Genomic DNA, 13,409 nt, shown 5'->3' with positions numbered 1-13,409 from the left:
TGCCAAATCCCCCGACTTCCCACAGGCTGGCTGATCTAAGTTGGAGGGAATGTTAATCTTGATGTATACGCAGGGGTCAGCGAGGACTTTGTTATTTCTCAGAGAGAGTTGCGCGTAAGAACGCTCGGGGGGTCAGGGGAGACATTCGGAGGGGAAGGGAGGGCTAAATCTGGCGTAGCCTGTAGGTTACAACCTCAAGGGCAGGAGCTTGGTGCTGAGTGGGGCTCAAAGGCCGGGAACGAAGGTGCGGGGTGGCTGGGGTGGGGGGCAGGGGGGTGGGTCTCCACCGGGGGCAGAGCTGAATCCGACGGCCCGGGATGGAGTCCCACCTTTGCCACTTCTCCGAGATGCGGGGTCTGGTGACCTTCGTCCGCTTCCTGTGTCTTTACTTGTGCGGTAAAGAAAGATGGGAGGATTGTCTGTGAATGAAAACCGGGAGGGGGAGAAGGAAGGACCTATCTGCATGGTGCCAGGCATGTGAAACACACTCAGAGAGCAGAGCCATTTCAACTACTGTCTCCGAGCCCGCCCGGTCGTGCAAAGAATCTGGGACTGCAAACCTCCGCGTGGTCCGCGGAGGACGATCAATGAGGGGACAGAGGCCGGAACCCCGAGCACACATCAGTGAGCTCTAGCTGGTCCCGTGTGTGCAGGCTGTGTTTTCCCAAAGTGGCCACGGCAGTAACTGCGTCCCCCGGTGGCTTCTAGAACCTTCGCGCTTCTCCCATCAAGAGGGGGAGTCTGCTTCTCCCCCTTGAGTGCGAGCTGGACCTCGTGGTGGCTTCCTTCTGGCAAACGCCGTGTGAGAGGGGGTGATGGTCCCCAGCACCAAGGGCCGAGCTGAAAGCGGGTCAGGCCAAGGGTGGGGGACGGGGAGTGACCTCCTCAGTCGGAGAACCTCCCAAGGCGAGGTCATGAAAAGCGGGTGCCGTTTCTGTCTTACTTGCCCCTGCCCCCGGGAGACTCACTCTCGAAACCCAGCCGGCCTTCTGTGAAGGGACAGCCGCCTACCGGGAGAGCCCCCAAGGGGAGGTCCCGCGTGGAGAGACGTCGAAGCCCCAGCCTGTCAGCACTACCCCCAGACACGTGAATGAAGAGCCTTCAGTTCATCCTGCAACCCCCGTACCCCCCTCCCAACCCCCTCCCACCCTGCCCTTGACCCGGTAGGTGCAGAGGCTCAGGGTTCCGGCCACACACTGTCTGGATCACGTAAGAAAGCGTCGTCCTGCACCACCCCCTTTGGGGATAGTTTGCATCTCAGCCCTCAGAGCTGGAACATCCTGTGTAGTTGGTAGAAACGTACGTGGCTCTGAACTTCCCAGCTGCCAAAACGAGGAGAGAATGAATCGTTTGGGACAATAGTCCGAGAGGTTGTAAGAGACCAACAGATCGCCATGTTTGCTAAAAACCAGGAGAGAGTTTTCTCTTGGGTTCCTGGAAAGATGACGTAGTGGGGGCGCCTGGGTGGCTCAGTCAGTGAAGGGTCCGACTTCGGCTCAGGTCACGGTCTCAGGGTTTGTGAGTTCCAGCCTCGCATCAGGCAGCTCAGAGCCCGGAGCCAGCTTCGGATGCTGTGTCTCCCTCTCTCTCTGCCCCTCCCCTGCTCACGCGCTCTCTCTCTCTCTCTCTCTCTCTTTCAAAAATAAAGAAACATTAAAAATTTTTTTTTAAAGTATTTGTTGAATGCATAAAGAATAAATGGCTGTACAGTCATTCCAACAGGTCCTCCATCAACAGGATCTCTCATAACAAAAGAGGGCAAGGAACACCCTGGTTTAAAGAGGTAAGAAGTCAGCTTGGGAGCTTGAGAGACATCTAGGCTCAAGTCCCATGGATGCCTCTGACTGGCTGTGTGACCCTAGGTGAGTTAGTCAACGTCTCTGGGTCTGCTTGCCTGCTCTCGGAGACAGGGAGACTCCCCGCGGCGGTTTCACGGTGCACGGTGATTTTGAAAGGATCCCGGGGCAGGGCTGAGGTCAGTTGGAGCCCAGACCTTTCCCTTTTCCTCTCACTCTCTTTCCTGTGCTTCACACTCTCCCCCAGCCACTTGAGAAGAACAAGCTTGGGTTTCAAGTGGTTCCCCTGGGAATGGGGCCCCAGGTAGGGGGCGGGGGCGGGACCATCCCCCCCCCCCCCACCGGCACTCAGGGCCGATCTAAAAACAGGCCAGGGGAGGGAAGACCTCCTCCCTCTGCGCACCCTCCCTGCTCTTTGGGGAAGCAGGCCAGCCAGGGCGCCCTGTCCTAAGTGCCTCCCGTTCCCCTCCCCCCTACACCCCCACGTCAAGCTTCTCCTCTCTCGAGGAGGGAACTGTAAGTACTTTAGACAACAGGCTGATAGTGTCAATGAGATGGATGAGACAGGCAGCTTATCTCGCTTAAAGAGACATGACTGGCTGGGCCTGTGGCCTCCCCCCCCGCCCCTTCTCTTCCTTCCCAGCCTGTGAATTTAATTTTCTTTCAGATGCACATTCGCAAGCACGCCTGCACCCAGACCCGGGGAAGCTACTTCAGCTTACGTCTTTCTCCCTCTTGTTCACTCTGCTCATTGCTTGTGAAACTCAGGCAGCCCCCAGGACGCCGATTGGGCCCTTAAGGAGACTGAGAGGACTCTGGAAATTTCAGGTGGGGGGAGGGCAGGATGGAGTATCCTCCCCTCCCCTCAGCAGAATTAACTAAAAGGGAAGGAAAGAAAAAAAAAAAAACAAATAAAACCCCCCAACAAAAAAACAACAAAACCCTTATTTCTACTCCAGACCTTTAGGCTCTCGAGTCTAGATTCTAGAAGCTTGACGTGTATTCCCAGGCATGACAGCGTTCCTGAGCTTTGGGGCTACAGGTGGCAGCGTGAAAATTGGAGGTGCTCAGGGCTGTGGCCCCACTTCTAGATCCAGACACAGGGACAAAGGAGTAAAATGTTTGCCGGAAGGATAGTCCCAGAAAATGAGAGGTTGTGGATCAGTCCCCAAAGGGTGCGCCCCCTCTAATCCAACCACCCTCCTTCTGGGTTCCTATCCCAAAGCAGTTGTTCCTAACCTGGGGTGATTTTGCTCCCCAGAATGCAGCCGTGTCCGGAGACATTTTTTTTTAATTGAAGTGTAGCTGATAGACAATATCCTATCAGTTTGAGGCATGCAACATAGTGATCAATATTTTTGTACATTTCAGAGCGACCCCCACGGGAAGCGTCGGAACCATCTGTCACCACGCGGAGTCATTACATTATCGTGGACTGTATCCCCTGTGCTGTAAGCTACAGCCCCAGGACTTAGTTACTTTATACTCGGAAGTTTGTATCACTTAATCCCCTTTACCTGCCTCTGGAGACATTTCTGGTTGTCGTGACGTGTGTGTGTGTGTGTGTGTGTGTGTATGTTGCTGGACATCCTATAGTGCCCAGGACAGCCCTCCACAAAAAAGGACTTATGAACCCCGAAATGTCGGAGGTAGACCCCCACCCTAGAGAAATATCAGGGCAGAGGCACAAAGAAGAAATGTACAAAGAAATGCTTGGCAGACTTTTTTTGTTTTTTTGTTTTTGTTTTTTTTTTCTTTAACAGAACAGACTTGGAAACAATATGCATTAATAGGAGACTGACTCCATGAATAAGGCTTGACCCTGGCTGCAAGCTATAATCATTCAGAGTTGTAACATCTGCTGCCTAGACCCTGCCCTCAGAGTTCTCATTAGGTTTGTTTGCGGGGGGGGGGGGGGGGGGACCCAGGCATCCCTATTTTAAAAGGGACCTTCCTACACACCTATACTTTGGTGTTTTGTTTGTTTGTTTTTTATTTTTTTAATGTTTATTATTTTATTTTTGAGAGAGAGAGAGTCCAAGTCAGGGAGGAGCAGAGAGAGGGAAACACAGAATGGGAAGCAGGCTCCAGGCTCTGAGCTGTCAGCACAGAGCCCGGCGCGGGGCTCGAACCCACGGACCGCGAGACCATGACCTGAGCCGAAGTCGGACGCTTAACCGACTGAGCCACCCAGGTGCCCCCACTTTGGCGTTTTAATATGCAGCCAGAGTGGAATAAACTCGGTTGTATCTACTTTTAGGAATGCTATGTCGTTATGAAAAAAAACAGGTTGATCTGTGTGCACCTACACGGCAAGACCCCCCCAGACACATCATCGAATGGAAGAAGCCACTTGCCGAATCAGAGATTCGAGGAGATGCCATTTGGAAACAAAACCAACCAACCCCCCCCCCCCCACTTCCCCCCGGGAAAAGTCTACATACCAATAGCTACGCAAAATACGACTACCTAACGCGGGAGGTACATGTGCGTGTCAAGCATGAAACGGGTTCTGGAAAGATACACCCACCCCCCACAGTGCTGTCAGTGGTTAGTTCCTGGGAGACGCTGAAGGGGCCAAGACAGGAGGGGAAGGGGGTCCTTGTGCCTTTATCTGCAAGGCTAATTTTTTTCTGAGCAAGGAGAACTTATTCATGATTTTATAAGTAAACCTTAACTGCTGTAGGCAAACAGGAGAACATTGGGGATACAGTCAGTGAAAATCAGTGGGGTCAGACATGGCTCGGGGCACCAGACCTTTCTCAGCCGAGGCCTGGGCTTTTTTATGCATTTAATATCTGGAGGCAGCGGCTTCTTGCGCCCTCCCCTGCCACAGCTACCCACCCCCCCCCCCCCCGCCCCGGCTTTGGGGCTGCCCCGAGCCTCCACGTGTGCCCCCCAGCAATGGACAGCTGATTGGAGGGGAGGCTGACAGCCGCTCGTTTCATTAATAAGGGTCCTGTCCAGGGAGCTTAAAGCACCAGATTTCTCGCTCCCTCTCTCTTTCTTCCCAGAAGTCTCCTGTTAGTGATCAAAGCCGTTCCGTGTCTCCGGGCGGCGTGGGGGAGAATGGAGGGGCCGGCCCTGGAGGCTGTCCCACCACGAGGGGCTGGAGGTCCCCACCTGCGCTGGAGAAGGGAGAGGGGAAGGGGCTTGGAGCAGGAGGGCCGGGCGGGCGGGGGACTCCCTGGGGAGCCCTCCGACGTGCACGCGCTCCATTATTTCCCATTTGTTGCACACCTATCACACGCCAGGTCCTGTGTCGAGCGGTGACAAGCTCGCTCCGGCTGCAGCGAGGAGGGGCGTGGGGGGTTTCGGTAGGGTACATGCGAAGGTGGGCACGGACAGAGGGCACGCAGCCCCGCCGGAGAAAGCAAGGCATCAGGATCTCCTTTGTCTTCATGCTTGTTCCCTTCCCACCCCTGATTCCTCTGGCCTCTGCACTCCTCTAGCTGCAGCCCAAATATCCGGACCCCGTCAGCGCTCGGGAGCTCTGTTTTTGCCCTGTTGTTGTTGTTGTTGTTGTTTTTGATACGTGCAAAGACAGGTGGCCACGAATTGTTTCATGCACGGCTGTCGTGTCTCTCTGAGATCGGGTGCCCACCTTTGAGGCCTCTGGGACAGATCTCATCAGTCCCTTCCCTCAAAGACGTATCCTTTCCGCCTTGCCCTGATCAAGGCAGCAATATGCCCATGGCGATCGCATTCTTTTTTTTTTTTTTTGGTCAAGTACTTGCTAGCAGCCAGAAGGGTCCCTGTGATTCATGGCCAGCAAATCAGGAGGAATCACGTTGGAGGGGGGCGGTTTCTAGGAAAAGTTCTCCTTTTTGTTAAAAGGGAATACCTTTCGGTTGACCCCTTTCTCCTGGGTTTGGACACTGGAGTGAAGTGCGATATTCGGTGCTCTGGCAGCGCTCAGGGGACCATGAGACAACGAGGACAAGATTGGAAGCCAGCCTGTTAAATATAGTGAGGAGAAAGGATTGAAAAAGTCTGCACATGGATAAACTGGTTGAGGAGGTGCACAAAGCGTCACTTTGGTTAAGTGACTTATTAATGTAGGATATATTTCAATATTGCTATGGTTTACTTGACTCTTACTTGTAGCTGAGCACATCCTAAATGACAGAACATGACAAGGAGGATGGGAGGTCCAGAGACCATCTCATTCAATCCCCGTCTTGGACAGATGACGAAACTGAAGCTCAGAGAGGGAAGGGGCTGGTGCAAGGTCACACAGCAAGTCACTGGCAGAGCTGAAGGCAGGAGTGTTTGCCTCACTGGTCCAAATGGGAACCTAGGATCTCCCAGTCTGGCACTCCTGTTTGTGATTCCATAGGGAGGTCTCAGTGGATGACGGGAACATTCATGAAATGTACGTTTTCACTCCACTTCCCATTTACAGAGATGTCAGGCACATTAGGGAAGAAGTCAGGGAGGCCTCAGATTTCTTGTTGCTATTGACATAAAGGAAATAAAAAGTCCTAAAACAAGCAAGTATATTAGCTTAGGCCTGTGGGCTAGGGTTTGAGAAACTTCAGACCTGGCTTTAAAGGCATCAGTTGGCAAAGAAGGAAGTGTTGTCATACATTGATTCATCCGTCCGTCTGTCCATCCACCTACCTGTCCACCAATCCTTCTGTCATCCATCCATCCATCCATCCATCCACCTATCCATCCACCTATCCATCCACACATACATCTATCCATCCATCCATCCATCCATCCAACCATCCATTTATCCGTCCCTCTGTCCATCCATCATCCATCCACCCATCCATCCATCATCCACCCATCCATCCACACATTCATCCATCCACATATCCATCCACTTATCCATCCATCCATCCATCCATCCATCCATCCATCCAGTCATTCATTAAAAAAATATTTATGAAGTATTACTTTGTGCCAGGCACTGTGCTAGACACAAGGAGTAAATGTTGAGTGGGATACAACAGCAACAGCTATGACCACTATTTGTTGAATGCAAATTCTGCACTAAGCTCATCTGCGCTTGTCTGGATCCTTTGGGAAGACACTAAGATGAGACAGAACCTTCAAGAGGCTTATTGAGGGAAACATCTTGGAGGGCAAATGGGGAGGGAGATGGAGGAGCTGAAGGGTCACTGGATCTGATTCAGGTCTGTCCCCTGTGAGGGAGTAGGGGGAGGGAGGGAAGGAGGGGAGGGAGGAAGGGAGGGGGGGAAGGGAGGGACAGAAAGGAGCGAGGGAGGAAAGAAGGGAGGAAGGGAGGGAGGGGAGGAAGGAGGGAAGAGGGAAGGAAGGAAGCAGGAAGGAAGGAAGGAAGGAAAGAAGGAGGGAGGGAGGGAAGGAGGCAGGAAGGAAGGAGGGAGGGAGGGAAGGAAGGAAGAAGGGAATGGAGCAAGGGAGGAGAATGGAGGGAAGGAAGGAAGGAAGGAAGGAAGGAAGGAAGGGAGGGAGGCTACTTGGTTTGGTAGGAAGAGTCCCAGACTGCAGTGCAGTTCTAAGGAAGGTTCAGCAAGGCCAATGGCAAGTCCTTGTGCCAAAGTCATCCATCAGAGAAATCCCAGGTCTCCCGGGAACACGCCCATCTTAGTATCCCTGCTGTGCTGAGTCCTTAGCTAGAAGCGGCCCAAGGGAAGTGTGGCCCAAACTTGGTGATGGATTGCAAAGTATAGCCCCTGGGACCCTCAGTCAATTACCCCTCCCGTGGCTGGGGGTGGGGGAGTATCCGATGCGCGTCCCAGGTTGGGTTCTCTGAGGAGCAGACCCTGGGACGGAATTTAGGGGGCTGGGGGTTTTTTAGGGAGTGCTCTTGGGATCGACACTTGCGGAAGGGAAGGAAAGGCAGCAAAATGGACAGAGATGAAGCCTCTTAAAATAAAAATGTTTCTATATGTTTGTTTATTTTTGGCAGAGAGAGAGAGAGAGAGAGAGAGACAGTGCACGAGTGGGGGAGGGGCAGAGAGAGGGGGAGACACAAAATTGGAAACAGGCTCCAGGCTCCGAGCCATCAGCCCAGAGCCCGACGCGGGGCTCGAACTCACGGACCGCGAGATCGTGACCCGGCTGAAGTCGGACGCTTAACCGACTGCGCCACCCAGGCGCCCCCAAAGGGTCTATTTCTAAGCCCGTATGGCTGTTGGCAGAATTCCGTTTCGTACAGGTTGTGGGACAGATGACAGTGGTTTCTTGTTGGCTGTTGGCAGGAAGTCACTCTGGTTCTTGGCCCCGCGGCTGGCCCCTGGCTTCATCACAGTCAGCAAGGGACAGAGTGTGACGGCAAGACTGACAGTGAAGTCTTACACGACAGAGCCGCAGAAGCGACGCTCCCTCACCTTTGCCGTGTTCATCTGTTAGAGGCAAGTTACGGCTTCTACCCACGTTCCCGGGGAGGGCACTATACAAGGGCGCAAGACACAAGAGGCGGGGATCATCGGGGGGGTCACCTAAGAGTCTCTGCCCCCCCCCACAACATCCGAAGCTGGGATGACCCTTCGGAGCTGTCTCGAGCCGTGTCACGGGCATCAGGTCTTTACGCCTCGTCATCCACCCATCATTGGATGCGGGTTGTGACCTTGGGTGAGACGGCTCTCTATTGACGAGGCCACGTCTGGCCGCCGAGGAACCACAGTGACCGCAACACGGCCACCAGCGTCTGCTACAAGTCTTATCCCTATTTACAGATGAGACGGTGATGTTCCTTGACCAAGTCCACACAGCGGGATGGGATTAAGTCAAAGTCCGACCCCCGCTGGCCTGACTTCGGCAGCCACGTGCTTCATCATGGCTGTATGAGGCCTTGCCGGAATTGAAAGCCCAATTGGGATACGCTGATTTCCAGCCATCTAGGTATAATCCCCACGGCGGATGGTCCCTGCCACCAGGTTTGCTGCTCAGCACGGCCTCTGCGGCATTTACAAGCGAAGTCGGTCACAGAAGGTGACACGTAAGCAGGCCGCCGTCGTATCTCGCAAGCCGGTAGACTTTTTGGAACCTAGTTGTATTAGTCAGGGTAGGCCAGGTGATGCTGGAGTGACACATCCTTGGAACTCAGTCGCTTGTCACACTCGCTGTCATCACAGGCTCGTGTGCGCTGGGCAGCTGTTTGGACCGTTCTCCAGGTGGTGACTCAGGGCTCCGGGCTCCTTCTGTCTTATGCACGGGGCGCCCTAGATCATCGTGGAAAGAGCAGAAGAAGATTCGAGATGTACAGGGAGTCTCATGGCTGAACCTGGAAGTTGTGGGTATATTTCTGTCCCTCTCTCCTGGGCCAGGATCGGGCCGTATGTCTTCGACAGACGAAATAACCAGGGTTTATAATGGGGTCGACGGGGAATCTTACGAACATCCAGCATTATCTCTGCCACGCCCACCAGTGTGCCCAAAGGTGGGGGGGTGTGCAGGCAGTGTGGGATGACAAGTCTCTAAAACGAACCGATGTTAACAGTTGTGGGTTTTTTAATGTTTATTTTTGAGAGCCAGAGAGAGACAGAGCACGAGTGAGAGGGAGGCAGAGAGAGAGAGGGAGACACGGCATCCGAAGCAGGCTCCGGGCTCCGAGCGGTCCGCACAGAGCCCGACGCGGGGCTCGAACCCACCGACCGCGAGATCATGACCCGAGCCGAAGTCCGACGCTCAACCGGCTGAGCCACCCAGGCCCCCCGCCAATATTAACAACTGTCCTGGGAAGACCACGCTTTCGGCTTCGAGCCCGGGGCTTCGGGGTTCAGATCCCCCATGCGGAATATCTGCTGGCGGAAAAACCTCAAATGGTCCAGATTTACCCAGCCTTCGCGCGTTGAGAAAGACCAGCCTCACGCTCCGGGGTACATCTGACCCTCTCCTGGGTTTCTTGAAGCCGTCTGCAGTCTGTGGATCCTGGGGGTCTCCAGCCTGAGCCTGGAGACCCTGAGAAGGAAGGGAAGCTATCTGGCTTTAAACCGTTCCCAGACGACGGGGCTCTTAGCGCCTAAGCCTCGAGGGGAGAGACGTTTTCTCCTTGAGAGACTGTCTAAGCCAACACCTGGAAGAGATTGATTGAGAGACAGTTAATATGGCTGTGTGATTTATGAGGAGGAGATATTGTAGCCAAGGTGCACGGGGCCGGGGGGCGGGCGGGCAGGGTGAGTGCAGGCGGTGTTAGGTACTTACTGCGGGGCGGGAAACACTGGATAAGTCTGGATAAGTTTCCAGGGCCAGCTCAGTTGCTGGGGGAGGAGGGGGGAAGGGCCAGACAGATGGGGTTGGGGACCGGGGGGGCTTGGGAGATCTGGCTCCAACATCCGGGCGCGGAGGGGGCTGTGGGACGCGGGGTGCGTCTCCCAGGGGTGCCGGTTTCGCGGGGACCCCGGGCTCAGCCTCGCTGCCTCACGTCCATCGCGCGGACGAGGGATCCCGCGTGAAACATCACACGTGTCAGCAGCCCTCCTTGCGGGCGTCCGTGGAGTCCGCTTCGGCTCCCGGCCATCCGGCGCCTGCTCAGTGCCAAGCGCGTCGCCCGGACACAACCAGACATCGCGGGGAGAGCGAGCGTCCCTCGGGCCTGCTGCTTTCGGAACCTCGCTCCCTTTTCCTGCGTTAGCAGGAACCCCCTCTTTCGGGAGCTTAGCGGGTCTTTGTGCCCTCCGTGTGGCCATCCTAGTTACTTCCTGTGACTATTCTATGTACCGTCTGCACCTCCGGCTTCCGCGCTGTGAAGTGGGCATAAGTCGGTCTCCTTTCTTGGCCGGGCTTGTCAGAATGCAAGCGTAATTCTACTCTGATGCTTCCGATCGAGGGTTTTCGAGCCAAGCGGACTCTAAACCCCAGTGGGTTGGAGTCCCGGCCCCACCCCTGCTGGCCGTGCAACCTTAAGCCAGTCACTCTCTTGGAGAGAGACTCAGGGCGCTCACCTATGAAAGAAAATAAGCGACGGCTGCCTCCCAATGTCATAGGCGATCCCCGTGATCCTGTAGGTCAACCGCCAGCCTCGGGGGCTGGTGCACAGCATGAACTCGCAAGCGAGATGCCCAACAATGACTACTGACAGTAATGATACTGAGGACGGATAGAAAGCATGCGCGAGAAAGTGTTTACAAACATCAGCCATTGTTACCATTGATTACCCACCGGGTAACCCTGCCCAGTCCTGTCAAGGAGAGTTCTGGAATCCCCTCCGACCTCTGTCATGCTTCCTGTAGCCCATTTCGCAAGCCTCGGCCAAGCTTTTTTCAGCCAGTCGGAGAACGAGGCTGAATACATTCATAGGCAGTGTCTGCTGTCTGAAGGACATTCTTCCGGAAAGCTCCATCGTGTAGATCTTCATAGGTCAGCGGGGGAGACATTTAACTAAACCAAGAGAGGAAAATATAGTGTGATAAGGACCCCTGGGGGGGGGTGGGGCAGGGCTGAGGTAACCCTGAAGTGAGTGATCCAAAAATCATCTTCTGGAACGGTCCAGGAGAGAATTCCAGGGGGTTGCGACAGGGGCCGTCCCGACGAGGCTGGCAGCTACGGGCCATCAGCCGGCCGCGCTCCCGGCAGGCGGGGGAACGTAGCCTTCTGCCCTAAGGGGGAGTCTGGACATTCCAGCACAGCATCCACTAGAACACGGACTCCACTCTCAACCACTCAGCATCCCAGGTTGTGCCTTTCTCGGGGGATGTGCCCAGCACCCTCGGCTTCGCACGCTCTGTAAATGTCTGCCGCTCGGCGTCGAAGCACGTGGGAGAAGGCAGAGGGCTTGCGGGGGGAATGGAGTCAAGTTCTCAGGCAGGAAAAGGTGCAGCTGGCCGCGCAGAGGCCCCACGAGGGCAAGACTCTGTTCCTCGGCTCACTGAGCTGTCCCCGGTCCCTGGCACATAGTAGGTGCTCAAGAAATATGTGCTGCCTTCCTGAAACTGATGTCACACCGTATGCCCGTTACGCTGGAATTAAAAACAAAGTTACCAAATAAAGAATTCTTCCTTTTTAAAACAGGCAAAGAAACAGATGCCTCCTTGATAAACCTCCTATACCCTCTCACGTTTAGCTCTCCTCGTGGACCTATGAGGGGGCTGGGTTGGCCGGGTCTCATTTTGCAAACAGAGGCTTAGAGAGGCAGGTAGCAGGAGGTCAGGATTCGAACCCTGGTCTGTCTGACTTCAAAGGGCTTCTCGGTGCTGCCCTGTCGTATGGATGCTCACTGTAGACTGTCTACAAGGAAAGGAGCGTGTTTGAGAATAGAAACAGAAATAGAGCCACTGGAGTCCAAGTTCCAGAGTTCAAGTGCTCCGTCTTCAGGGGTAGATGGGGAGCGGTGAGAACGAGACAGAGAGAGAGAAAAGCGTCTATTTTGAACGATGTATTTATTCAGCAAATCTTTGAGAACAATACGTTTAAAATTGAAAGTTCCCAGCCATACATTTTAAACACAAAAGCCATCCATGACAATATCTTTAAAGCATTAAAATACTTAACTGTAAGAATACATCTAGAACATTCAAACGTTTCAAAATAATATATTTAAAGCATTTGCATAATCTTTATACATATTAAGACACTTAGCGATAATACATTTAAGATGTTAAAACGGTTGGCGGTAATAATAATTCGTATTATAATTGTCAGGCTCTGCCTAGACTATGCACAGCTGTCTCATTTAATCCTCGCACTGTTCTATGAAGAAAGTTCTGTTATAATTCATGTTTACTGATGAGGATGCTGAGGTTCAGAGGACACAAGTGAGTTGTCTGAAATCACACATGAGGACGAGGTTTTTTTAAATTTATATTAAAAATTTAAAAAGTTTTTTTTTTTTTTACATTTATTTACTTTGGAGGGACAGAGTGAGACAGAGCATGAGTGGGGGAGGGGCAGAGAGAGCAGGGGACACAGAATCTGAGGAAGGCTCCAGGCTCTGAGCTGTCAGCACAGAGCCCAACGCGGCGCCCGAACCCACGAACCGCGAGATCATGACCCGAGCCAAAGTCGGATGCTCAACCAACTGAGTCACCCAGGCACCCCTAAAATTTTTTTTTAACATTTATTCATTTCTGAGAGACAGAGAGACAGAGGGGTGAGTGTGGGAGGGGCAGAGAGAGAAGGAGACACAGAATCCCAAACAGCATCCAGGCTCTGAGCTGTCAGCACGGAGCCCGATGTGGGGCTCGAACTCACAAACTGAGATCACGACCTGAGCCCAAGTCGGATGCTTCACCGACCGAGCCACCCAGGCGCCCCAAGGATGCGGGACTTAAACCCAGAGAGTCGGGGCACCTGGGTGACTCTGATGGTTGAGCGTCTGACACTTGGTTTCGGCTCAGGTCACGACCTCACGGTTCGTGAGTTCGAGCCCCGTGTCAGGCTCTGTGCTGACAGTGGGGAACCTGCTTGGGATTCTCTCTCCCTACTCCTCTCTGCCCCTCTGCCACTCGCACTGTCTCTGTCTCTCTCAAAATAAATAAACCTAAAACAAATTTAAAGCCAGAGGGTCTGTTGCCCCAGCCTGCTCTCTCCCCGTGAGGAGCCCGGACCTATGAGACCTTGGGGATAAAAAGCCAAATGACACAGGGCACCTTCTCGCCAGGGGCTAAGGGCCTGGCCAGCAGGCACAGAGGAAGGGGCCAGGGGTGGGTGGCAGGAAGCAGGCAGAGTTCTGGAAGCCCA

This window comes from Prionailurus viverrinus, chromosome D3 (genome assembly GCF_022837055.1).
Source record: "Prionailurus viverrinus isolate Anna chromosome D3, UM_Priviv_1.0, whole genome shotgun sequence".
NCBI classification, from domain to species: Eukaryota; Metazoa; Chordata; class Mammalia; order Carnivora; family Felidae; genus Prionailurus; species Prionailurus viverrinus.
This window is presented reverse-complemented; position numbering follows the sequence as displayed.